A 25,331-nucleotide genomic window follows, 5' to 3' on the forward strand; every position below is an offset into this window, starting at 1 on the left:
AGAGTCCGCATGGTGGATTAAAGCGTCACGTGTAGTGGATTAAAGAAACCCGCATGGTGGATTAAAGCGTCACGTGTAGTGGATTAAAGAGCCCTGCATGATGGATTAAAGCATCACATGTAGTGGATTAAAGAGCCCGCATGGTGGATTAAAGCGTCACATGTCGTGGATTAAAGAAATCGCATGGTGGATTAAAGAGCCCCACACGGTGGATTAAACGTCACGTGCAGTGGAATGAAGAAACCCGCATGGTGGATTAAAGCGTCACACGTAGTGGATTAAAGAGCCCGCATGGTGGATTAAAGCGTCACATGTCGTGGATTAAATAAATCGCATGGTGGATTAAAGAGCCCCACATGGTGGATTAAAGCGTCACGTGCAGTGGAATAAAGTGCCCACGTGGTGGAATAAAGCGTCACGTGTAGTGGATTAAAGAGTCTGCACGGTGGATTATAGCATCACGTGCAGTGGATTAAAGATGCCCGCATGGTGGATTAAAGCGTCACGTGTAGTGGATTAAAGAAACCCGCATGGTGGATTAAAGCATCACGTGTAGTGGATTAAAGAGCCGGCATGGTGGATTAAAGCGTCACGTGTAGTGGATTAAAGGGCCCAGCATTTTGGATTAAAGCGTCACGTGTAGTGGTTTAAAGAGCCCCGCATGGTGGATTAAAGCGTCACATGTCGTGGATTAAAGAAATTGCATCGTGGATTAAAGCGTCACGTGTAGTGGATTAAAGAGCCCCACATGGTGGATTAAAGCATCACATGTAGTGGATTAAAGAACCCGCTTGGTGGATTAAAGCATCACGTGTCATGGATTAAAGAGCTTGCATGGTGGATTAAAGCATCACGTGTAGTGGATTAAAGAGCCCCGCATGGTGGATTAAAGCATCACGTGTAGTGGATTAAAGAGCCCCACATGGTGTATTAAAGCATCACGTGTAGTGGAATAAAGAGCCCAGCATGGTGGATTAAAGCGTCACGTGTAGTAGATTAAAGAGCCCCGCATGGTGGATTAAATAGTCACGTGTTGTGGATTAAAGAGCCCGCGTGGTAGATTAAAGCGTCACGTGTAGCGGATTAAAGAGTCCCCATGGTGGATTAAACCATCACGTGTAGTGGATTAAAGAGCCCCACATGGTGTATTAAAGCGTCACGTGTAGTGGATTAAAGAACCCGCTTGGTGGATTAAAGCGTCACGTGTCATGGATTAAAGAGCTTGCATGGTGGATTAAAGCATCACGTGTAGTGGATTAAAGAGCCCCGCATGGTGGATTAAAGCATCACGTGTAGTGGATTAAAGAGCCCCACATGGTGTATTAAAGCATCACGTGTAGTGGAATAAAGAGCCCAGCATGGTGGATTAAAGCGTCACGTGTAGTAGATTAAAGAGCCCCGCATGGTGGATTAAATAGTCACGTGTTGTGGATTAAAGAGCCCGCGTGGTAGATTAAAGCGTCACGTGTAGCGGATTAAAGAGTCCCCATGGTGGATTAAACCATCACGTGTAGTGGATTAAAGAGCCCCACATGGTGTATTAAAGCGTCACGTGTAGTGCATTAAAGAGCCCCACATGTTTGATTAAAGCATCACGTGTAGTGCATGAAAGAGTCCCGCATGGTGTATTAAAGCGTCACGTGTAGTGGATTAAAGAGCCCGCATGGTGGATTAAAGCGTCACGCGTAGTGGATTAAAGAGCCCCGCATAGTGGATTAAGTTGTCACGTGTAGTGGATTAAAGAGCCCGCATGGTGTAAAAAAGCGGCACGTGTAGTAGATTAAAGAGCCCCGCATGGTGGATTAAAGAGTCACGTGTTGTGGATTAAAGAGCCCACGTGGTGGATTAAAGCGTAACGTGTAGCGGATTAAAGAGCCCCCATGGTGCATTAAAGCATCACGTGTAGGGGATTAAAGAACCCCGCATGGTGTAATAAAGCGTCACGTGTAGTGGATTAAAGAGCCCGCATGGTGGATTAAATCGTCACGCGTAGTGGATTAAAGAGCCCCACATGGTGGATTAAGGCGTAACGTGTAGTGGATTAAAGAGCCCGCATGGTGGATTAAAGCGTCACGTGTAGTGGATTAAAGAGCCCCATATGGTGTATTAAAGCGTCACATGTAGTGGATTAAAGAGCCCCACATGTTTGATTAAAGCATCACGTGTAGTGCATTAAAGAGCTCCGCATGGTGTATTAAAGCGTCACGTGTAGTGGATTAAAGAGCCCGCATGGTGGATTAAAGCGTCACGCGTAGTGGATTAAAGAGCCCCGCATGGTGGATTAAAGCGTCACGTGTAGTGGATTAAAGAGCCCGCATGGTGGATTAAAGCGTCACGTGTAGTTAATTAAAGAGTCCAGCATGGTGGATTAAAGCATCACATGTAGTGGATTAAAGAGCCCGCATGGTGGATTAAAGCGTCACATGTCGTGGATTAAAGAAATCGCATGGTGGATTAAAGCGTCACGTGTAGTGGATTAAAGAGCCCTACATGGTGGATTAAAGCGTCACGTGCAGTGGAATAACGTGCCCACGTGGTGGAATAAAGCGTCACGTGTAATGGATTAAAGAGCCCGCATGGTGGATTAAAGCGTCACATGTCGTGGATTAAAGAAATCGCATGGTGGATTAAAGCGTCAAATGTAGTGGATTAAAGAGCCCCACATGGTGGATTAAAGCGTCACGTGCAGTGGAATAAAGTGCCCACGTGGTGGAATAAAGCGTCAAGTGTAATGGATTAAAGAGTCCGCATGGTGGATTAAAGCGTCACGTGTAGTGGATTAAAGAAACCCGCATGGTGGATTAAAGCGTCACACGTAGTGGATTAAAGAGCCCGCATGGTGGATTAAAGCGTCACATGTCGTGGATTAAATAAATCGCATGGTGGATTAAAGAGTCCCACATGGTGGATTAAAGCGTCACGTGCAGTGGAATAAAGTGCCCACGCGGTGGAATAAAGCGTCACGTGTAGTGGATTAAAGAGTCTGCACGGTGGATTAAAGCGTCACGTGTAGTGGATTAAAGATGCCCGCATGGTGGATTAAAGCGTCACGTGTAGTGGATTAAAGAAACCCGCATGGTGGATTAAAGCATCACATGTAGTGGATTAAAGAGCCCGCTTGGTGGATTAAAGCGTCGCGTGTCATGGATTAAAGAGCTCGCATGGTGGATTAAAGCATAACATGTAGTGGATTAAAGAGCCCCACATGGTGGATTAAAGCGTCACGTGTAGTGGATTAAAGAGCCCTGCATGGTGGATTAAAGCATAACGTGTAGTGGATTAAAGAGCCCCACATGGTGTATCAAAGCATCACGTGTAGTGGAATAAAGAGCCCAGCATTTTGGATTAAAGCGTCACGTGTAGTGGATTATAGAGCCCCACATGGTGCATTAAAGCGTCACACGTCGTGGATTAAAGAAATCGCATGGTGGATTAAAGCGTCACGTGTAGTGGATCAAAGAGCCCGCATGGTGGATTAAAGCGTCACGTGTAGTTAATTAAAGAGCCCCGCATGGTGGATTAAAGCATCACATGTAGTGGATTAAAGAGCCCGCATGGTGGATTAAAGCGTCACATGTCGTGGATTAAAGAAATCGCATGGTGGATTAAAGCGTCACGTGTAGTGGATTAAAGAGCCCCACACGGTGGATTAAAGCGTCACGTGCAGTGGAATAACGTGCCCACGTGGTGGAATAAAGCGTCACGTGTAATGGATTAAAGAGCCCGCATGGTGGATTAAAGCGTCACATGTCGTGGATTAAAGAAATCGCATGGTGGATTAAAGCGTCACATGTAGTGGATTAAAGAGCCCCACATGGTGGATTAAAGCGTCACGTGCAGTGGAATAAAGTGCCCACGTGGTGGAATAAAGTGTCAAGTGTAATGGATTAAAGAGTCCGCATGGTGGATTAAAGCGTCACGTGTAGTGGATTAAAGAAACCCGCATGGTGGATTAAAGCGTCACACGTATTGGATTAAAGAGCCCGCATGGTGGATTAAAGCGTCACATGTCGTGGATTAAATAAATCGCATGGTGGATTAAAGAGCCCCACATGGTGGATTAAAGCGTCACGTGCAGTGGAATAAAGTGCCCACGTGGTGGAATAAAGCGTCACGTGTAGTGGATTAAAGAGTCTGCACGGTGGATTAAAGCGTCACGTGTAGTGGATTAAAGATGCCCGCATGGTGGATTAAAGCGTCACGTGTAGTGGATTAAAGAAACCCGCATGGTGGATTAAAGCGTCACGTGTAGTGGATTAAAAAGCCCCGCATGGTGGATTAAAGCATCACATGTAGTGGATTAAAGAGCCCGCTTGGTGGATTAAAGCGTCGCGTGTCATGGATTAAAGAGCTCGCATGGTGGATTAAAGCATAACATGTAGTGGATTAAAGAGCCCTACATGGTGGATTAAAGCGTCACGTGTAGTGGATTAAAGAGCCCTGCATGGTGGATTAAAGCATAACGTGTAGTGGATTAAAGAGCCCCACATGGTGTATCAAAGCATCACGTGTAGTGGAATAAAGAGCCCAGCATTTTGGATTAAAGCGTCACGTGTAGTGGATTAAAAAGCCCCACATGGTGCATTAAAGCGTCGCACGTCGTGGATTAAAGAAATCGCATGGTGGATTAAAGCGTCACGTGTAGTGGATAAAAGAGCCCACATGATGGAGTAAAGTGTCATGTGTATTGGATTAAAAAGTCCCGCATGGTGGATTAAAGCATCACATGTAGTGGATTAAAGAGCCCGCTTGGTGGATTAAAGCGTCACGTGTCATGGATTAAAGAGCTCGCATGGTGGATTAAAGCATCAGATGTAGTGGATTAAAGAGCCCCACATGGTGGATTAAAGCGTCACGTGTAGTGGATTAAAGAAATCGCATGGTGGATTAAAGAGCCCCACACGGTGGATTAAAGCGTCACGTGCAGTGGAATAAAGTGCCCACGTGGTGGAATAAAGCGTCACATGTAATGGATTAAAGAGTCCGCACGGTGGATTAAAGCGTCACGTGTAGTGGATTAAAGAGCCCTGCATGATGGATTAAAGCATCACATGTAGTGGATTAAAGAACCCGCACGGTGGATTAAAGCGTCACATGTCGTGGATTAAAGAAATCGCATGGTGGATTAAAGAGCCCCACACGGTGGATTAAAGCGTTACGTGCAGTGGAATAAAGTGCCCACGTGGTGGAATAAAGCGTCACGTGTAATGGATTAAAGAGTCAGCATGGTAGATTAAAGCGTCACATGTAGTGGATTAAAGAGCCCCGCATGGTGGATTAAAGCGTCACGTGTAGTGGATTAAAGAAACCCGCATGGTGGATTAAAGCGTCACACGTAGTGGATTAAAGAGCCCGCATGGTGGATTAAAGCGTCACATGTCGTGGATTAAATGAATCGCATGGTGGATTAAAGAGCCCCACATGGTGGATTAAAGCGTCACGTGCAGTGGAATAAAGTGCCCACGTGGTGGAATAAAGCGTCACGTGTAGTGGATTAAAGAGTCTGCACGGTGGATTATAGCATCACGTGCAGTGGATTAAAGATGGCCGCATAGTGGATTAAAGCGTCACGTGTAGTGGATTAAAGAAACCCGCATGGTGGATTAAAGCGTCACGTGTAGTGGATTAAAGAGCCGGCATGGTGGATTAAAGCGTCACGTGTAGTGGATTAAAGAGCCCACATGGTGGAGTAAAGCGTCATGTGTATTAGATTAAAAAGCCCCGCATGGTGGATTAAAGCATCACATGTAGTGGATTAAAGAGCCCGCTTGGTGGATTAAAGCGTCACGTGTCATGGATTAAAGAGCTCGCATGGTGGATTAAAGCATAACATGTAGTGGATTAAAGAGCCCCACATGGTGAATTAAAGCGTCACGTGTGGTGGATTAAAGAGCCCTGCATGGTGGATTAAAGCAAAACGTGTAGTGGATTAAAGAGCCCCACATGGTGTATTAAAGCATCACGTGTAGTGGAATAAAGGGCCCAGCATTTTGGATTAAAGCGTCACGTGTAGTGGATTAAAGAGCCCCGCATGATGGATTAAAGCGTCACATGTCGTGGATTAAAGAAATTGCATCGTGGATTAAAGCGTCACGTGTAGTGGATTAAAGAGCCCCACATGGTGGATTAAAGCGTCACGTGCAGTGGAATAAAGTGCCCACGTGGTGGAATAAAGCGTCACGTGTAATGGATTAAAGAGTCCGCATGGTGGATTAAAGCGTCACGTGTAGTGGATTAAAGAGCCCCGCATGGTGGATTAAAGCGTCACGTGTAGTGGATTAAAGAAACCCGCATGGTGGATTAAAGCATCACATGTAGTGGATTAAAGAGCCGGCATGGTGGATTAAAGCGTCACGTGTAGTGGATTAAAGAGCCCACATGGTGGAGTAAAGCGTCACGTGTATTGGATTAAAGAGTCCCCATGGTGGATTAAACCATCACGTGTAGTGGATTAAAGAGCCCCACATGGTGTATTAAAGCGTCACGTGTAGTGCATTAAAGAGCCCCACATGTTTGATTAAAGCATCACGTGTAGTGCATGAAAGAGTCCCGCATGGTGTATTAAAGCGTCACGTGTAGTGGATTAAAGAGCCCGCATGGTGGATTAAAGCGTCACGTGTAGTGGATTAAAGAGCCCGCATGGTGTAAAAAAGCGGCACGTGTAGTAGATTAAAGAGCCCCGCATGGCGGATTAAAGAGTCACGTGTTGTGGATTAAAGAGCCCACGTGGTGGATTAAAGCGTAACGTGTAGCGGATTAAAGAGCCCCCATGGTGCATTAAAGCATCACGTGTAGGGGATTAAAGAACCCCGCATGGTGTAATAAAGCGTCACGTGTAGTGGATTAAAGAGCCCGCATGGTGGATTAAATCGTCACGCGTAGTGGATTAAAGAGCCCCACATGGTGGATTAAGGCGTAACGTGTAGTGGATTAAAGAGCCCGCATGGTGGATTAAAGCGTCACGTGTAGTGGATTAAAGAGCCCCACATGGTGTATTAAAGCGTCACATGTAGTGGATTAAAGAGCCCCACATGTTTGATTAAAGCATCACGTGTAGTGCATTAAAGAGCTCCGCATGGTGTATTAAAGCGTCACGTGTAGTGGATTAAAGAGCCCGCATGGTGGATTAAAGCGTCACGCGTAGTGGATTAAAGAGCCCCGCATGGTGGATTAAAGCGTCACGTGTAGTGGATTAAAGAGCCCGCATGGTGGATTAAAGCGTCACGTGTAGATAATTAAAGAGTCCAGCATGGTGGATTAAAGCATCACATGTAGTGGATTAAAGAGCCCGCATGGTGGATTAAAGCGTCACATGTCGTGGATTAAAGAAATCGCATGGTGGATTAAAGCGTCACGTGTAGTGGATTAAAGAGCCCTACATGGTGGATTAAAGCGTCACGTGCAGTGGAATAACGTGCCCACGTGGTGGAATAAAGCGTCACGTGTAATGGATTAAAGAGCCCGCATGGTGGATTAAAGCGTCACATGTCGTGGATTAAAGAAATCGCATGGTGGATTAAAGCGTCAAATGTAGTGGATTAAAGAGCCCCACATGGTGGATTAAAGCGTCACGTGCAGTGGAATAAAGTGCCCACGTGGTGGAATAAAGCGTCAAGTGTAATGGATTAAAGAGTCCGCATGGTGGATTAAAGCGTCACGTGTAGTGGATTAAAGAAACCCGCATGGTGGATTAAAGCGTCACACGTAGTGGATTAAAGAGCCCGCATGGTGGATTAAAGCGTCACATGTCGTGGATTAAATAAATCGCATGGTGGATTAAAGAGTCCCACATGGTGGATTAAAGCGTCACGTGCAGTGGAATAAAGTGCCCACGCGGTGGAATAAAGCGTCACGTGTAGTGGATTAAAGAGTCTGCACGGTGGATTAAAGCGTCACGTGTAGTGGATTAAAGATGCCCGCATGGTGGATTAAAGCGTCACGTGTAGTGGATTAAAGAAACCCGCATGGTGGATTAAAGCATCACATGTAGTGGATTAAAGAGCCCGCTTGGTGGATTAAAGCGTCGCGTGTCATGGATTAAAGAGCTCGCATGGTGGATTAAAGCATAACATGTAGTGGATTAAAGAGCCCCACATGGTGGATTAAAGCGTCACGTGTAGTGGATTAAAGAGCCCTGCATGGTGGATTAAAGCATAACGTGTAGTGGATTAAAGAGCCCCACATGGTGTATCAAAGCATCACGTGTAGTGGAATAAAGAGCCCAGCATTTTGGATTAAAGCGTCACGTGTAGTGGATTATAGAGCCCCACATGGTGCATTAAAGCGTCACACGTCGTGGATTAAAGAAATCGCATGGTGGATTAAAGCGTCACGTGTAGTGGATCAAAGAGCCCGCATGGTGGATTAAAGCGTCACGTGTAGTTAATTAAAGAGCCCCGCATGGTGGATTAAAGCATCACATGTAGTGGATTAAAGAGCCCGCATGGTGGATTAAAGCGTCACATGTCGTGGATTAAAGAAATCGCATGGTGGATTAAAGCGTCACGTGTAGTGGATTAAAGAGCCCCACACGGTGGATTAAAGCGTCACGTGCAGTGGAATAACGTGCCCACGTGGTGGAATAAAGCGTCACGTGTAATGGATTAAAGAGCCCGCATGGTGGATTAAAGCGTCACATGTCGTGGATTAAAGAAATCGCATGGTGGATTAAAGCGTCACATGTAGTGGATTAAAGAGCCCCACATGGTGGATTAAAGCGTCACGTGCAGTGGAATAAAGTGCCCACGTGGTGGAATAAAGTGTCAAGTGTAATGGATTAAAGAGTCCGCATGGTGGATTAAAGCGTCACGTGTAGTGGATTAAAGAAACCCGCATGGTGGATTAAAGCGTCACACGTATTGGATTAAAGAGCCCGCATGGTGGATTAAAGCGTCACATGTCGTGGATTAAATAAATCGCATGGTGGATTAAAGAGCCCCACATGGTGGATTAAAGCGTCACGTGCAGTGGAATAAAGTGCCCACGTGGTGGAATAAAGCGTCACGTGTAGTGGATTAAAGAGTCTGCACGGTGGATTAAAGCGTCACGTGTAGTGGATTAAAGATGCCCGCATGGTGGATTAAAGCGTCACGTGTAGTGGATTAAAGAAACCCGCATGGTGGATTAAAGCGTCACGTGTAGTGGATTAAAAAGCCCCGCATGGTGGATTAAAGCATCACATGTAGTGGATTAAAGAGCCCGCTTGGTGGATTAAAGCGTCGCGTGTCATGGATTAAAGAGCTCGCATGGTGGATTAAAGCATAACATGTAGTGGATTAAAGAGCCCCACATGGTGGATTAAAGCGTCACGTGTAGTGGATTAAAGAGCCCTGCATGGTGGATTAAAGCATAACGTGTAGTGGATTAAAGAGCCCCACATGGTGTATCAAAGCATCACGTGTAGTGGAATAAAGAGCCCAGCATTTTGGATTAAAGCGTCACGTGTAGTGGATTAAAAAGCCCCACATGGTGCATTAAAGCGTCGCACGTCGTGGATTAAAGAAATCGCATGGTGGATTAAAGCGTCACGTGTAGTGGATAAAAGAGCCCACATGATGGAGTAAAGTGTCATGTGTATTGGATTAAAAAGTCCCGCATGGTGGATTAAAGCATCACATGTAGTGGATTAAAGAGCCCGCTTGGTGGATTAAAGCGTCACGTGTCATGGATTAAAGAGCTCGCATGGTGGATTAAAGCATCAGATGTAGTGGATTAAAGAGCCCCACATGGTGGATTAAAGCGTCACGTGTAGTGGATTAAAGAAATCGCATGGTGGATTAAAGAGCCCCACACGGTGGATTAAAGCGTCACGTGCAGTGGAATAAAGTGCCCACGTGGTGGAATAAAGCGTCACATGTAATGGATTAAAGAGTCCGCACGGTGGATTAAAGCGTCACGTGTAGTGGATTAAAGAGCCCTGCATGATGGATTAAAGCATCACATGTAGTGGATTAAAGAACCCGCACGGTGGATTAAAGCGTCACATGTCGTGGATTAAAGAAATCGCATGGTGGATTAAAGAGCCCCACACGGTGGATTAAAGCGTTACGTGCAGTGGAATAAAGTGCCCACGTGGTGGAATAAAGCGTCACGTGTAATGGATTAAAGAGTCAGCATGGTAGATTAAAGCGTCACATGTAGTGGATTAAAGAGCCCCGCATGGTGGATTAAAGCGTCACGTGTAGTGGATTAAAGAAACCCGCATGGTGGATTAAAGCGTCACACGTAGTGGATTAAAGAGCCCGCATGGTGGATTAAAGCGTCACATGTCGTGGATTAAATGAATCGCATGGTGGATTAAAGAGCCCCACATGGTGGATTAAAGCGTCACGTGCAGTGGAATAAAGTGCCCACGTGGTGGAATAAAGCGTCACGTGTAGTGGATTAAAGAGTCTGCACGGTGGATTATAGCATCACGTGCAGTGGATTAAAGAGCCCACATGGTGGAGTAAAGCGTCATGTGTATTAGATTAAAAAGCCCCACATGGTGGATTAAAGCATCACATGTAGTGGATTAAAGAGCCCGCTTGGTGGATTAAAGCGTCACGTGTCATGGATTAAAGAGCTCGCATGGTGGATTAAAGCATAACATGTAGTGGATTAAAGAGCCCCACATGGTGGATTAAAGCGTCACGTGTGGTGGATTAAAGAGCCCTGCATGGTGGATTAAAGCAAAACGTGTAGTGGATTAAAGAGCCCCACATGGTGTATTAAAGCATCACGTGTAGTGGAATAAAGGGCCCAGCATTTTGGATTAAAGCGTCACGTGTAGTGGATTAAAGAGCCCCGCATGATGGATTAAAGCGTCCCATGTCGTGGATTAAAGAAATTGCATCGTGGATTAAAGCGTCACGTGTAGTGGATTAAAGAGCCCCACATGGTGGATTAAAGCGTCACGTGCAGTGGAATAAAGTGCCCACGTGGTGGAATAAAGCGTCACGTGTAATGGATTAAAGAGTCCGCATGGTGGATTAAAGCGTCACGTGTAGTGGATTAAAGAGCCCCGCATGGTGGATTAAAGCGTCACGTGTAGTGGATTAAAGAAACCCGCATGGTGGATTAAAGCATCACATGTAGTGGATTAAAGAGCCGGCATGGTGGATTAAAGCGTCACGTGTAGTGGATTAAAGAGCCCACATGGTGGAGTAAAGCGTCACGTGTATTGGATTAAAGAGCCCCGCATGGTGGATTAAAGCATCACATGTAGTGGATTAAAGAACCCGCTTGGTGGATTAAAGCGTCACGTGTCATGGATTAAAGAGCTTGCATGATGGATTAAAGCATCACGTGTAGTGGATTAAAGAGCCCCGCATGGTGGATTAAAGCATCACGTGTAGTGGATTAAAGAGCCCCACATGGTGTATTAAAGCATCACGTGTAGTGGAATAAAGAGCCCAGCATGGTGGATTAAAGCGTCACGTGTAGTAGATTAAAGAGCCCCGCATGGTGGATTAAAGAGTCACGTGTTGTGGATTAAAGAGCCCGCGTGGTAGATTAAAGCGTCACGTGTAGCGGATTAAAGAGTCCCCATGGTGGATTAAACCATCACGTGTATTGGATTAAAGAGCCCCGCATGGTGTATTAAAGCGTTACGTGTAGTGCATTAAAGAGCCCCACATGTTTGATTAAAGCATCACGTGTAGTGCATGAAAGAGTCCTGCATGGTGTATTAAAGCGTCACGTGTAGTGGATTAAAGCGCCCGCATGGTGGATTAAAGCGTCACGCGTAGTGGATTAAAGAGCCCCGCATGGTGGATTAAGTTGTCACGTGTAGTGGATTAAAGAGCCCGCATGGTGTAAAAAAGCGTCACGTGTAGTGGATTAAAGAGCCCCGCATATTGTATTAAAGCGTCAGAGGTAGTGGATTAAAGAGCCCCACATGATTGATTAAAGCATCACGTGTAGTGCATTAAAGAGCCACGCATGGTATATTAAAGCGTCACGTGTAGTGGATTAAAGAGCCCGCATGGTGGATTCAAGCGTCACGTGTAGTCGATTAAAGAGCCCCGCATGGTGTAATAAAGCGTCACGTGTAGTGGATTAAAGAGCCCGCATGGTGGATTAAATCGTCACGCGTAGTGGATTAAAGAGCCCCACATGGTGGATTAAGGCGTCACGTGTAGTGGATTAAAGAGCCCGCATGGTGGATTAAAGCGTCACGTGTAGTGGATTAAAGAGCCCCACATGGTGTATTAAAGCGTCACATGTAGTGGATTAAAGAGTCCCACATGTTTGATTAAAGCATCATGTGTAGTGCATTAAAGAGCTCCGCATGGTGTATTAAAGCATCACGTGTAGTGGATTAAAGAGCCCGCATGGTGGATTAAAGCGTCACGCGTAGTGGATTAAAGAGCCCCGCATGGTGGATTAAAGCGTCACGTGTAGTGGGTTAAAGAGCCCGCATGGTGGATTAAAGCGTCACGTGTAGTTAATTAAAGAGACCCGCATGGTGGATTAAAGCATCACATGTAGTGGATTAAAGAGCCCGCATGGTGGATTAAAGCGTCACATGTCGTGGATTAAAGAAATCGCATGGTGGATTAAAGCGTCACGTGTTGTGGATTAAAGAGCCCCACATGGTGGATTAAAGCGTCACGTGCAGTGGAATAACGTGCCCTCGTGGTGGAATAAAGCTTCACGTGTAATGGATTAAAGAGCCCGCATGGTGGATTAAAGCGTCACATGTCGTGGATTAAAGAAATCGCATGGTGGATTAAAGCGTCACATGTAGTGGATTAAAGAGCCCCACATGGTGGAATAAAGCGTCACGTGCAGTGGAATAAAGTGCCCACGTGGTGGAATAAAGCGTCACGTGTAATGGATTAAAGAGTCCGCATGGTGGATTAAAGCGTCACGTGTAGTGGATTAAAGAAACCCGCATGGTGGATTAAAGCGTCACACGTAGTGGATTAAAGAGCCCGCATGGTGGATTAAAGCGTCACATGTCGTGGATTAAATAAATCGCATGGTGGATTAAAGAGCCCCACATGGTGGATTAAAGCGTCACGTGCAGTGGAATAAAGTGCCCACGCGGTGGAATAAAGCGTCACGTGTAGTGGATTAAAGAGTCTGCACGGTGGATTAAAGCGTCACGTGTAGTGGATTAAAGATGCCCGCATGGTGGATTAAAGCGTCACGTGTAGTGGATTAAAGAAACCCGCATGGTGGATTAAAGCGTCACGTGTAGTGGATTAAAAAGCCCCGCATGGTGGATTAAAGCATCACATGTAGTGGATTAAAGAGCCCGCTTGGAGGATTAAAGCGTCGCGTGTCATGGATTAAAGAGCTCGCATGGTGGATTAAAGCATAACATGTAGTGGATTAAAGAGCCCCACATGGTGGATTAAAGCGTCACGTGTAGTGGATGAAAGAGCTCTGCATGGTGGATTAAAGCATAACGTGTAGTGGATTAAAGAGCCCCACATGGTGTATCAAAGCATCACATGTAGTGGAATAAAGAGCCCAGCATTTTGGATTAAAGCGTCACGTGTAGTGGATTAAAGAGCCCCGCATGGTGCATTAAAGCGTCACACGTCGTGGATTAAAGAAATCGCATGGTGGATTAAAGCGTCACGTGTAGTGGATAAAAGAACCCACATGATGGAGTAAAGTGTCATGTGTATTGGATTAAAAAGTCCCGCATGGTGGATTAAAGCATCACATGTAGTGGATTAAAGAGCCCGCTTGGTGGATTAAAGTGTCACGTGTCATGGATTAAAGAGCTCGCATGGTGGATTAAAGCATCAGATGTAGTGGATTAAAGAGCCCCACATGGTGGATTAAAGCGTCACGTGTAGTGGATTAAAGAAATCGCATGGTGGATTAAAGAGCCCCACACGATGGATTAAAGCGTCACGTGCAGTGGAATGAAGTGCCCACGTGGTGGAATAAAGCGTCACGTGTAATGGATTAAAGAGTCCGCATGGTAGATTAAAGCGTCACGTGTAGTGGATTAAAGAGCCCCGCATGGTGGATTAAAGCGTCACGTGTAGTGGATTAAAGAAACCCGCATGGTGGATTAAAGCGTCACACGTAGTGGATTAAAGAGCCCGCATGGTGGATTAAAGCGTCACATGTCGTGGATTAAATAAATCGCATGGTGGATTAAAGAGCCCCACATGGTGGATTAAAGCGTCACGTGCAGTGGAATAAAGTGCCCACGTGGTGGAATAAAGCGTCACGTGTAGTGGATTAAAGAGTCTGCACGGTGGATTATAGCATCACGTGCAGTGGATTAAAGATGCCCGCATGGTGGATTAAAGCGTCACGTGTAGTGGATTAAAGAAACCCGCATGGTGGATTAAAGCATCACGTGTAGTGGATTAAAGAGCCGGCATGGTGGATTAAAGCGTCACGTGTAGTGGATTAAAGAGCCCACATGGTGGAGTAAAGCGTCATGTGTATTGGATTAAAAAGCCCCGCATGGTGGATTAAAGCATCACATGTAGTGGATTAAAGAGCCCGCTTGGTGGATTAAAGCGTTACGTGTCATGGATTAAAGAGCTCGAATGGTGGATTAAAGCATAACATGTAGTGGATTAAAGAACCCCACATGGTGGATTAAAGCATCACGTGTAGTGGATTAAAGAGCCCTGCATGGTGGATTAAAGCATAACGTGTAGTGGATTAAAGAGCCCCACATGGTGTATTAAAGCATCACGTGTAGTGGAATAAAGGGCCCAGCATTTTGGATTAAAGCGTCACGTGTAGTGGTTTAAAGAGCCCCGCATGGTGGATTAAAGCGTCACATGTCGTGGATTAAAGAAATTGCATCGTGGATTAAAGCGTCACGTGTAGTGGATTAAAGAGCCCCACATGGTGGATTAAAGCGTCACGTGCAGTGTAATAAAGTGCCCACGTGGTGGAATAAAGCGTCACGTGTAATGGATTAAAGAGTCCCCATGGTGGATTAAAGCGTCACGTGTAGTGGATTAAAGAGCCCCGCATGGTGGATTAAAGCGTCACGTGTAGTGGATTAAAGAAACCCGCATGGTGGATTAAAGCGTCACATGTAGTGGATTAAAGAGCCGGCATGGTGGATTAAAGCGTAACGTGTAGCGGATTAAAGAGCCCCCATGGTGCATTAAAGCATCACGTGTAGGGGATTAAAGAACCCCGCATGGTGTAATAAAGCGTCACGTGTAGTGGATTAAAGAGCCCGCATGGTGGATTAAATCGTCACGCGTACTGGATTAAAGAGCCCCACATGGTGGATTAAGGCGTAACGTGTAGTGGATTAAAGAGCCCGCATGGTGGATTAAAGCGTCACGTGTAGTGGATTAAAGAGCCCCACATGGTGTATTAAAGCGTCACATGTAGTGGATTAAAGAGCCCCACATGTTTGATTAAAGCATCACGTGTAGTGCATTAAAGAGCTCCGCATGGTGTATTAAAGCGTCACGTGTAGTGGATTAAAGAGCCCGCATGGTGGATTAAAGCGTCACGCGTAGTGGATTAAAGAGCCCCGCATGGTGGATTAAAGCGTCACGTGTAGTGGATTAAAGAGCCCGCATGGTGGATTAAAGCGTCACGTGTAGTTAATTAAAGAGCCCCGCATGGTGGATTAAAGCATCACATGTAGTGGATTAAAGAGCCCGCATGGTGGATTAAAGCGTCACATGTCGTGGATTAAAGAAATCGCATGGTGGATTAAAGCGTCAAATGTAGTGGATTAAAGAGCCCCACATGGTGGATTAAAGCGTCACGTGCAGTGGAATAAAGTGCCCACGTGGTGGAATAAAGCGTCAAGTGTAATGGATTAAAGAGTCCGCATGGTGGATTAAAGCGTCACGTGTAGTGGATTAAAGAAACCCGCATGGTGGATTAAAGCGTCACACGTAGTGGATTAAAGAGCCCGCATGGTGGATTAAAGCGTCACATGTCGTGGATTAAATAAATCGCATGGTGGATTAAAGAGCCCCACATGGTGGATTAAAGCGTCACGTGCAGTGGAATAAAGTGCCCACGCGGTGGAATAAAGCGTCACGTGTAGTGGATTAAAGAGTCTGCACGGTGGATTAAAGCGTCACGTGTAGTGGATTAAAGATGCCCGCATGGTGGATTAAAGCGTCACGTGTAGTGGATTAAAGAAACCCGCATGGTGGATTAAAGCGTCACATGTCGTGGATTAAAGAAATCGCATGGTGGATTAAAGCGTCAAATGTAGTGGATTAAAGAGCCCGCATGGTGGATTAAAGCGTCACATGTCGTGGATTAAAGAAATCGCATGGTGGATTAAAGCGTCAAATGTAGTGGATTAAAGAGCCCCACATGGTGGATTAAAGCGTCACGTGCAGTGGAATAAAGTGCCCACGTGGTGGAATAAAGCGTCAAGTGTAATGGATTAAAGAGTCCGCATGGTGGATTAAAGCGTCACGTGTAGTGGATTAAAGAAACCCGCATGGTGGATTAAAGCGTCACACGTAGTGGATTAAAGAGCCCGCATGGTGGATTAAAGCGTCACATGTCGTGGATTAAATAAATCGCATGGTGGATTAAAGAGCCCCACATGGTGGATTAAAGCGTCACGTGCAGTGGAATAAAGTGCCCACGCGTTGGAATAAAGCGTCACGTGTAGTGGATTAAAGAGTCTGCACGGTGGATTAAAGCGTCACGTGTAGTGGATTAAAGATGCCCGCATGGTGGATTAAAGCGTCACGTGTAGTGGATTAAAGAAACCCGCATGGTGGATTAAAGCGTCACGTGTAGTGGATTAAAAAGCCCCGCATGGTGGATTAAAGCATCACATGTAGTGGATTAAAGAGCCCGCTTGGTGGATTAAAGCGTCGCGTGTCATGGATTAAAGAGCTCGCATGGTGGATTAAAGCATAACATGTAGTGGATTGAAGAGCCCCACATGGTGGATTAAAGCGTCACGTGTAGTGGATTAAAGAGCCCTGCATGGTGGATTAAAGCATAACGTGTAGTGGATTAAAGAGCCCCACATGGTGTATCAAAGCATCACGTGTAGTGGAATAAAGAGCCCAGCATTTTGGATTAAAGCGTCACGTGTAGTGGATTATAGAGCCCCACATGGTGCATTAAAGCGTCACACGTCGTGGATTAAAGAAATCGCATGGTGGATTAAAGCGTCACGTGTAGTGGATAAAAGAGCCCGCATGGTGGATTAAAGCGTCACGTGTAGTTAATTAAAGAGCCCCGCATGGTGGATTAAAGCATCACATGTAGTGGATTAAAGAGCCCGCATGGTGGATTAAAGCGTCACATGTCGTGGATTAAAGAAATCGCATGGTGGATTAAAGCGTCAAATGTAGTGGATTAAAGAGCCCCACATGGTGGATTAAAGCGTCACGTGCAGTGGAATAAAGTGCCCATGTGGTGGAATAAAGCGTCAAGTGTAATGGATTAAAGAGTCCGCATGGTGGATTAAAGCGTCACGTGTAGTGGATTAAAGAAACCCGCATGGTGGATTAAAGCGTCACACGTAGTGGATTAAAGAGCCCGCATGGTGGATTAAAGCGTCACATGTCGTGGATTAAATAAATCGCATGGTGGATTAAAGAGCCCCACATGGTGGATTAAAGCGTCACGTGCAGTGAAATAAAGTGCCCACGCGGTGGAATAAAGCGTCACGTGTAGTGGATTAAAGAGTCTGCACGGTGGATTAAAGCGTCACGTGTAGTGGATTAAAGAAACCCGCATGGTGGATTAAAGCGTCACGTGTAGTGGATTAAAAAGCCCCGCATGGTGGATTAAAGCATCACATGTAGTGGATTAAAGAGCCCGCTTGGTGGATTAAAGCGTCGCGTGTCATGGATTAAAGAGCTCGCATGGTGGATTAAAGCATAACATGTAGTGGATTAAAGATGCCCGCATGGTGGATTAAAGCGTCACGTGTAGTGGATTAAAGAAACCCGCATGGTGGATTAAAGCGTCACGTGTAGTGGATTAAAAAGCCCCGCATGGTGGATTAAAGCATCACATGTAGTGGATTAAAGAGCCCGCTTGGTGGATTAAAGCGTCGCGTGTCATGGATTAAAGAGCTCGCATGGTGGATTAAAGCATAACATGTAGTGGATTAAAGAGCCCCACATGGTGGATTAAAGCGTCACGTGTAGTGGATTAAAGAGCCCTGCATGGTGGATTAAAGCATAACGTGTAGTGGATTAAAGAGCCCCACATGGTGTATCAAAGCATCACGTGTAGTGGAATAAAGAGCCCAGCATTTTGGATTAAAGCGTCACGTGTAGTGGATTATAGAGCCCCACATGGTGCATTAAAGCGTCACACGTCGTGGATTAAAGAAATCGCATGGTGGATTAAAGCGTCACGTGTAGTGGATAAAAGAGCCCGCATGGTGGATTAAAGCGTCACGTGTAGTTAATTAAAGAGCCCCGCATGGTGGATTAAAGCATCACATGTAGTGGATTAAAGAGCCCGCATGGTGGATTAAAGCGTCACATGTCGTGGATTAAAGAAATCGCATGGTGGATTAAAGCGTCACGTGTAGTGGATTAAAGAGCCCCACACGGTGGATTAAAGCGTCACGTGCAGTGGAATAACGTGCCCACGTGGTGGAATAAAGCGTCACATGTAATGGATTAAAGAGCCCGCATGGTGGATTAAAGCGTCACATGTCGTGGATTAAAGAAATCGCATGGTGGATTAAAGCGTCACATGTAGTGGATTAAAGAGCCCCACATGGTGGATTAAAGCGTCACGTGCAGTGGAATAAAGTGCCCACGTGGTGGAATAAAGTGTCAAGTGTAATGGATTAAAGAGTCCGCATGGTGGATTAAAGCGTCACGTGTAGTGGATTAAAGAGCCCTGCATGATGGATTAAAGCATCGCATGTAGTGGATTAAAGAGCCCGCATGGTGGATTAAAGCATCACATGTCGTGGATTAAAGAAATCGCATGGTGGATTAAAGAGCCCCACACGGTGGATTAAACGTCACGTGCAGTGGAATGAAGTGCCCACGTGGTGGAATAAAGCGTCACGTGTAATGGATTAAAGAGTCCGCATGGTAGATTAAAGCGTCACGTGTAGTGGATTAAAGAGCCCCGCATGGTGGATTAAAGCGTCACGTGTAGTGGATTAAAGAAACCCACATGGTGGATTAAAGCGTCACACGTAGTGGATTAAAGAGCCCGCATGGTGGATTAAAGCGTCACATGTCGTGGATTAAATAAATCGCATGGTGGATTAAAGAGCCCCACATGGTGGATTAAAGCGTCACGTGCAGTGGAATAAAGTGCCCACGTGGTGGAATAAAGCGTCACGTGTAGTGGATTAAAGAGTCTGCACGGTGGATTATAGCATCACGTGCAGTGGATTAAAGATGCCCGCATGGTGGATTAAAGCGTCACGTGTAGTGGATTAAAGAAACCCGCATGGTGGATTAAAGCATCACGTGTAGTGGATTAAAGAGCCGGCATGGTGGATTAAAGCGTCACGTGTAGTGGATTAAAGAGCCCACATGGTGGAGTAAAGCGTCATGTGTATTGGATTAAAAAGCCCCGCATGGTAGATTAAAGCATCACATGTAGTGGATTAAAGAGCCCGCTTGGTGGATTAAAGCGTTACGTGTCATGGATTAAAGAGCTCGAATGGTGGATTAAAGCATAACATGTAGTGGATTAAAGAACCCCACATGGTGGATTAAAGCATCACGTGTAGTGGATTAAAGAGCCCTGCATGGTGGATTAAAGCATAACGTGTAGTGGATTAAAGAGCCCCACATGGTGTATTAAAGCATCACGTGTAGTGGAATAAAGGGCCCAGCATTTTGGATTAAAGCGTCACGTGTAGTGGTTTAAAGAGCCCCGCATGGTGGATTAAAGCGTCACATGTCGTGGATTAAAGAAATTGCATCGTGGATTAAAGCGTCACGTGTAGTGGATTAAAGAGCCCCACATGGTGGATTAAAGCGTCACGTGCAGTGTAATAAAGTGCCCACGTGGTGGAATAAAGCGTCACGTGTAATGGATTAAAGAGTCCCCATGGTGGATTAAAGCGTCACGTGTAGTGGATTAAAGAGCCCCGCATGGTGGATTAAAGCGTCACGTGTAGTGGATTAAAGAAACCCGCATGGTGGATTAAAGCGTCACATGTAGTGGATTAAAGAGCCGGCATGGTGGATTGAAGCGTAACGTGTAGCGGATTAAAGAGCCCCCATGGTGCATTAAAGCATCACGTGTAGGGGATTAAAGAACCCCGCATGGTGTAATAAAGCGTCACGTGTAGTGGATTAAAGAGCCCGCATGGTGGATTAAATCGTCACGCGTACTGGATTAAAGAGCCCCACATGGTGGATTAAGGCGTAACGTGTAGTGGATTAAAGAGCCCGCATGGTGGATTAAAGCGTCACGTGTAGTGGATTAAAGAGCCCCACATGGTGTATTAAAGCGTCACATGTAGTGGATTAAAGAGCCCCACATGTTTGATTAAAGCATCACGTGTAGTGCATTAAAGAGCTCCGCATGGTGTATTAAAGCGTCACGTGTAGTGGATTAAAGAGCCCGCATGGTGGATTAAAGCGTCACGCGTAGTGGATTAAAGAGCCCCGCATGGTGGATTAAAGCGTCACGTGTAGTGGATTAAAGAGCCCGCATGGTGGATTAAAGCGTCACGTGTAGTTAATTAAAGAGCCCCGCATGGTGGATTAAAGCATCACATGTAGTGGATTAAAGAGCCCGCATGGTGGATTAAAGCGTCACATGTCGTGGATTAAAGAAATCGCATGGTGGATTAAAGCGTCAAATGTAGTGGATTAAAGAGCCCCACATGGTGGATTAAAGCGTCACGTGCAGTGGAATAAAGTGCCCACGTGGTGGAATAAAGCGTCAAGTGTAATGGATTAAAGAGTCCGCATGGTGGATTAAAGCGTCACGTGTAGTGGATTAAAGAAACCCGCATGGTGGATTAAAGCGTCACACGTAGTGGATTAAAGAGCCCGCATGGTGGATTAAAGCGTCACATGTCGTGGATTAAATAAATCGCATGGTGGATTAAAGAGCCCCACATGGTGGATTAAAGCGTCACGTGCAGTGGAATAAAGTGCCCACGCGGTGGAATAAAGCGTCACGTGTAGTGGATTAAAGAGTCTGCACGGTGGATTAAAGCGTCACGTGTAGTGGATTAAAGATGCCCGCATGGTGGATTAAAGCGTCACGTGTAGTGGATTAAAGAAACCCGCATGGTGGATTAAAGCGTCACGTGTAGTGGATTAAAAAGCCCCGCATGGTGGATTAAAGCATCACATGTAGTGGATTAAAGAGCCCGCTTGGTGGATTAAAGCGTCGCGTGTCATGGATTAAAGAGCTCGCATGGTGGATTAAAGCATAACATGTAGTGGATTAAAGAGCCCGCTTGGTGGATTAAAGCGTTACGTGTCATGGATTAAAGAGCTCGAATGGTGGATTAAAGCATAACATGTAGTGGATTAAAGAACCCCACATGGTGGATTAAAGCATCACGTGTAGTGGATTAAAGAGCCCTGCATGGTGGATTAAAGCATAACGTGTAGTGGATTAAAGAGCCCCACATGGTGTATTAAAGCATCACGTGTAGTGGAATAAAGGGCCCAGCATTTTGGATTAAAGCGTCACGTGTAGTGGTTTAAAGAGCCCCGCATGGTGGATTAAAGCGTCACATGTCGTGGATTAAAGAAATTGCATCGTGGATTAAAGCGTCACGTGTAGTGGATTAAAGAGCCCCACATGGTGGATTAAAGCGTCACGTGCAGTGTAATAAAGTGCCCACGTGGTGGAATAAAGCGTCACGTGTAATGGATTAAAGAGTCCCCATGGTGGATTAAAGCGTCACGTGTAGTGGATTAAAGAGCCCCGCATGGTGGATTAAAGCGTCACGTGTAGTGGATTAAAGAAACCCGCATGGTGGATTAAAGCGTCACATGTAGTGGATTAAAGAGCCGGCATGGTGGATTGAAGCGTAACGTGTAGCGGATTAAAGAGCCCCCATGGTGCATTAAAGCATCACGTGTAGGGGATTAAAGAACCCCGCATGGTGTAATAAAGCGTCACGTGTAGTGGATTAAAGAGCCCGCATGGTGGATTAAATCGTCACGCGTACTGGATTAAAGAGCCCCACATGGTGGATTAAGGCGTAACGTGTAGTGGATTAAAGAGCCCGCATGGTGGATTAAAGCGTCACGTGTAGTGGATTAAAGAGCCCCACATGGTGTATTAAAGCGTCACATGTAGTGGATTAAAGAGCCCCACATGTTTGATTAAAGCATCACGTGTAGTGCATTAAAGAGCTCCGCATGGTGTATTAAAGCGTCACGTGTAGTGGATTAAAGAGCCCGCATGGTGGATTAAAGCGTCACGCGTAGTGGATTAAAGAGCCCCGCATGGTGGATTAAAGCGTCACGTGTAGTGGATTAAAGAGCCCGCATGGTGGATTAAAGCGTCACGTGTAGTTAATTAAAGAGCCCCGCATGGTGGATTAAAGCATCACATGTAGTGGATTAAAGAGCCCGCATGGTGGATTAAAGCGTCACATGTCGTGGATTAAAGAAATCGCATGGTGGATTAAAGCGTCAAATGTAGTGGATTAAAGAGCCCCACATGGTGGATTAAAGCGTCACGTGCAGTGGAATAAAGTGCCCACGTGGTGGAATAAAGCGTCAAGTGTAATGGATTAAAGAGTCCGCATGGTGGATTAAAGCGTCACGTGTAGTGGATTAAAGAAACCCGCATGGTGGATTAAAGCGTCACACGTAGTGGATTAAAGAGCCCGCATGGTGGATTAAAGCGTCACATGTCGTGGATTAAATAAATCGCATGGTGGATTAAAGAGCCCCACATGGTGGATTAAAGCGTCACGTGCAGTGGAATAAAGTGCCCACGCGGTGGAATAAAGCGTCACGTGTAGTGGATTAAAGAGTCTGCACGGTGGATTAAAGCGTCACGTGTAGTGGATTAAAGATGCCCGCATGGTGGATTAAAGCGTCACGTGTAGTGGATTAAAGAAACCCGCATGGTGGATTAAAGCGTCACGTGTAGTGGATTAAAAAGCCCCGCATGGTGGATTAAAGCATCACATGTAGTGGATTAAAGAGCCCGCTTGGTGGATTAAAGCGTCGCGTGTCATGGATTAAAGAGCTCGCATGGTGGATTAAAGCATAACATGTAGTGGATTAAAGAGCCCCACATGGTGGATTAAAGCGTCACGTGTAGTGGATTAAAGAGCCCTGCATGGTGGATTAAAGCATAACGTGTAGTGGATTAAAGAGCCCCACATGGTGTATCAAAGCATCACGTGTAGTGGAATAAAGAGCCCAGCATTTTGGATTAAAGCGTCACGTGTAGTGGATTATAGAGCCCCACATGGTGCATTAAAGCGTCACACGTCGTGGATTAAAGAAATCGCATGGTGGATTAAAGCGTCACGTGTAGTGGATAAAAGAGCCCGCATGGTGGATTAAAGCGTCACGTGTAGTTAATTAAAGAGCCCCGCATGGTGGATTAAAGCATCACATGTAGTGGATTAAAGAGCCCGCATGGTGGATTAAAGCGTCACATGTCGTGGATTAAAGAAATCGCATGGTGGATTAAAGCGTCACGTGTAGTGGATTAAAGAGCCCCACACGGTGGATTAAAGCGTCACGTGCAGTGTAATAACGTGCCCACGTGGTGGAATAAAGCGTCACATGTAATGGATTAAAGAGCCCGCATGGTGGATTAAAGCGTCACATGTCGTGGATTAAAGAAATCGCATGGTGGATTAAAGCGTCACATGTAGTGGATTAAAGAGCCCCACATGGTGGATTAAAGCGTCACGTGCAGTGGAATAAAGTGCCCACGTGGTGGAATAAAGTGTCAAGTGTAATGGATTAAAGAGTCCGCATGGTGGATTAAAGCGTCACGTGTAGTGGATTAAAGAAACCCGCATGGTGGATTAAAGCGTCACACGTAGTGGATTAAAGAGCCCGCATGGTGGATTAAAGCGTCACATGTCGTGGATTAAATAAATCGCATGGTGGATTAAAGAGCCCCACATGGTGGATTAAAGCGTCACGTGCAGTGGAATAAAGTGCCCACGTGGTGGAATAAAGCGTCACGTGTAGTGGATTAAAGCGTCTGCACGGTGGATTAAAGCGTCACGTGTAGTGGATTAAAGAAACCCGCATGGTGGATTAAAGCGTCACGTGTAGTGGATTAAAAAGCCCCGCATGGTGGATTAAAGCATCACATGTAGTGGATTAAAGAGCCCGCTTGGTGGATTAAAGCGTCGCGTGTCATGGATTAAAGAGCTTGCATGGTGGATTAAAGCATAACATGTAGTGGATTAAAGAGCCCCACATGGTGGATTAAAGCGTCACGTGTAGTGGATTAAAGAGCCCTGCATGGTGGATTAAAGCATAACGTGTAGTGGATTAAAGAGCCCCACATGGTGTATCAAAGCATCACGTGTAGTGGAATAAAGAGCCCAGCATTTTGGATTAAAGCGTCACGTGTAGTGGATTAAAAAGCCCCACATGGTGCATTAAAGCGTCGCACGTCGTGGATTAAAGAAATTGCATGGTGGATTAAAGCGTCACGTGTAGTGGATAAAAGAGCCCACATGATGGAGTAAAGTGTCATGTGTATTGGATTAAAAAGTCCCGCATGGTGGATTAAAGCATCACATGTAGTGGATTAAAGAGCCCGCTTGGTGGATTAAAGCGTCACGTGTCATGGATTAAAGAGCTCGCATGGTGGATTAAAGCATCAGATGTAGTGGATTAAAGAGCCCCACATGGTGGATTAAAGCGTCACGTGTAGTGGATTAAAGAAATCGCATGGTGGATTAAAGAGCCCCACACGGTGGATTAAAGCGTCACGTGCAGTGGAATAAAGTGCCCACGTGGTGGAATAAAGCGTCACATGTAATGGATTAAAGAGTCCGCACGGTGGATTAAAGCGTCACGTGTAGTGGATTAAAGAGCCCTGCATGATGGATTAAAGCATCACATGTAGTGGATTAAACAACCCGCACGGTGGATTAAAGCGTCACATGTCGTGGATTAAAGAAATCGCATGGTGGATTAAAGAGCCCACACGGTGGATTAAAGCGTCACGTGCAGTGGAATAAAGTGCCCACGTGGTGGAATAAAGCGTCACGTGTAATGGATTAAAGAGTCAGCATGGTAGATTAAAGCGTCACGTGTAGTGGATTAAAGAGCCCCGCATGGTGGATTAAAGCGTCACGTGTAGTGGATTAAAGAAACCCGCATGGTGGATTAAAGCGTCACACGTAGTGGATTAAAGAGCCCGCATGGTGGATTAAAGCGTCACATGTCGTGGATTAAATGAATCGCATGGTGGATTAAAGAGCCCCACATGGTGGATTAAAGCGTCACGTG

Source organism: Petromyzon marinus, chromosome 53, assembly GCF_048934315.1.
Source record: "Petromyzon marinus isolate PM22_M1 ecotype Great Lakes invasive population chromosome 53, UKy_Petmar_22M1.pri1.0, whole genome shotgun sequence".
NCBI classification, from domain to species: domain Eukaryota; kingdom Metazoa; phylum Chordata; class Hyperoartia; order Petromyzontiformes; family Petromyzontidae; genus Petromyzon; species Petromyzon marinus.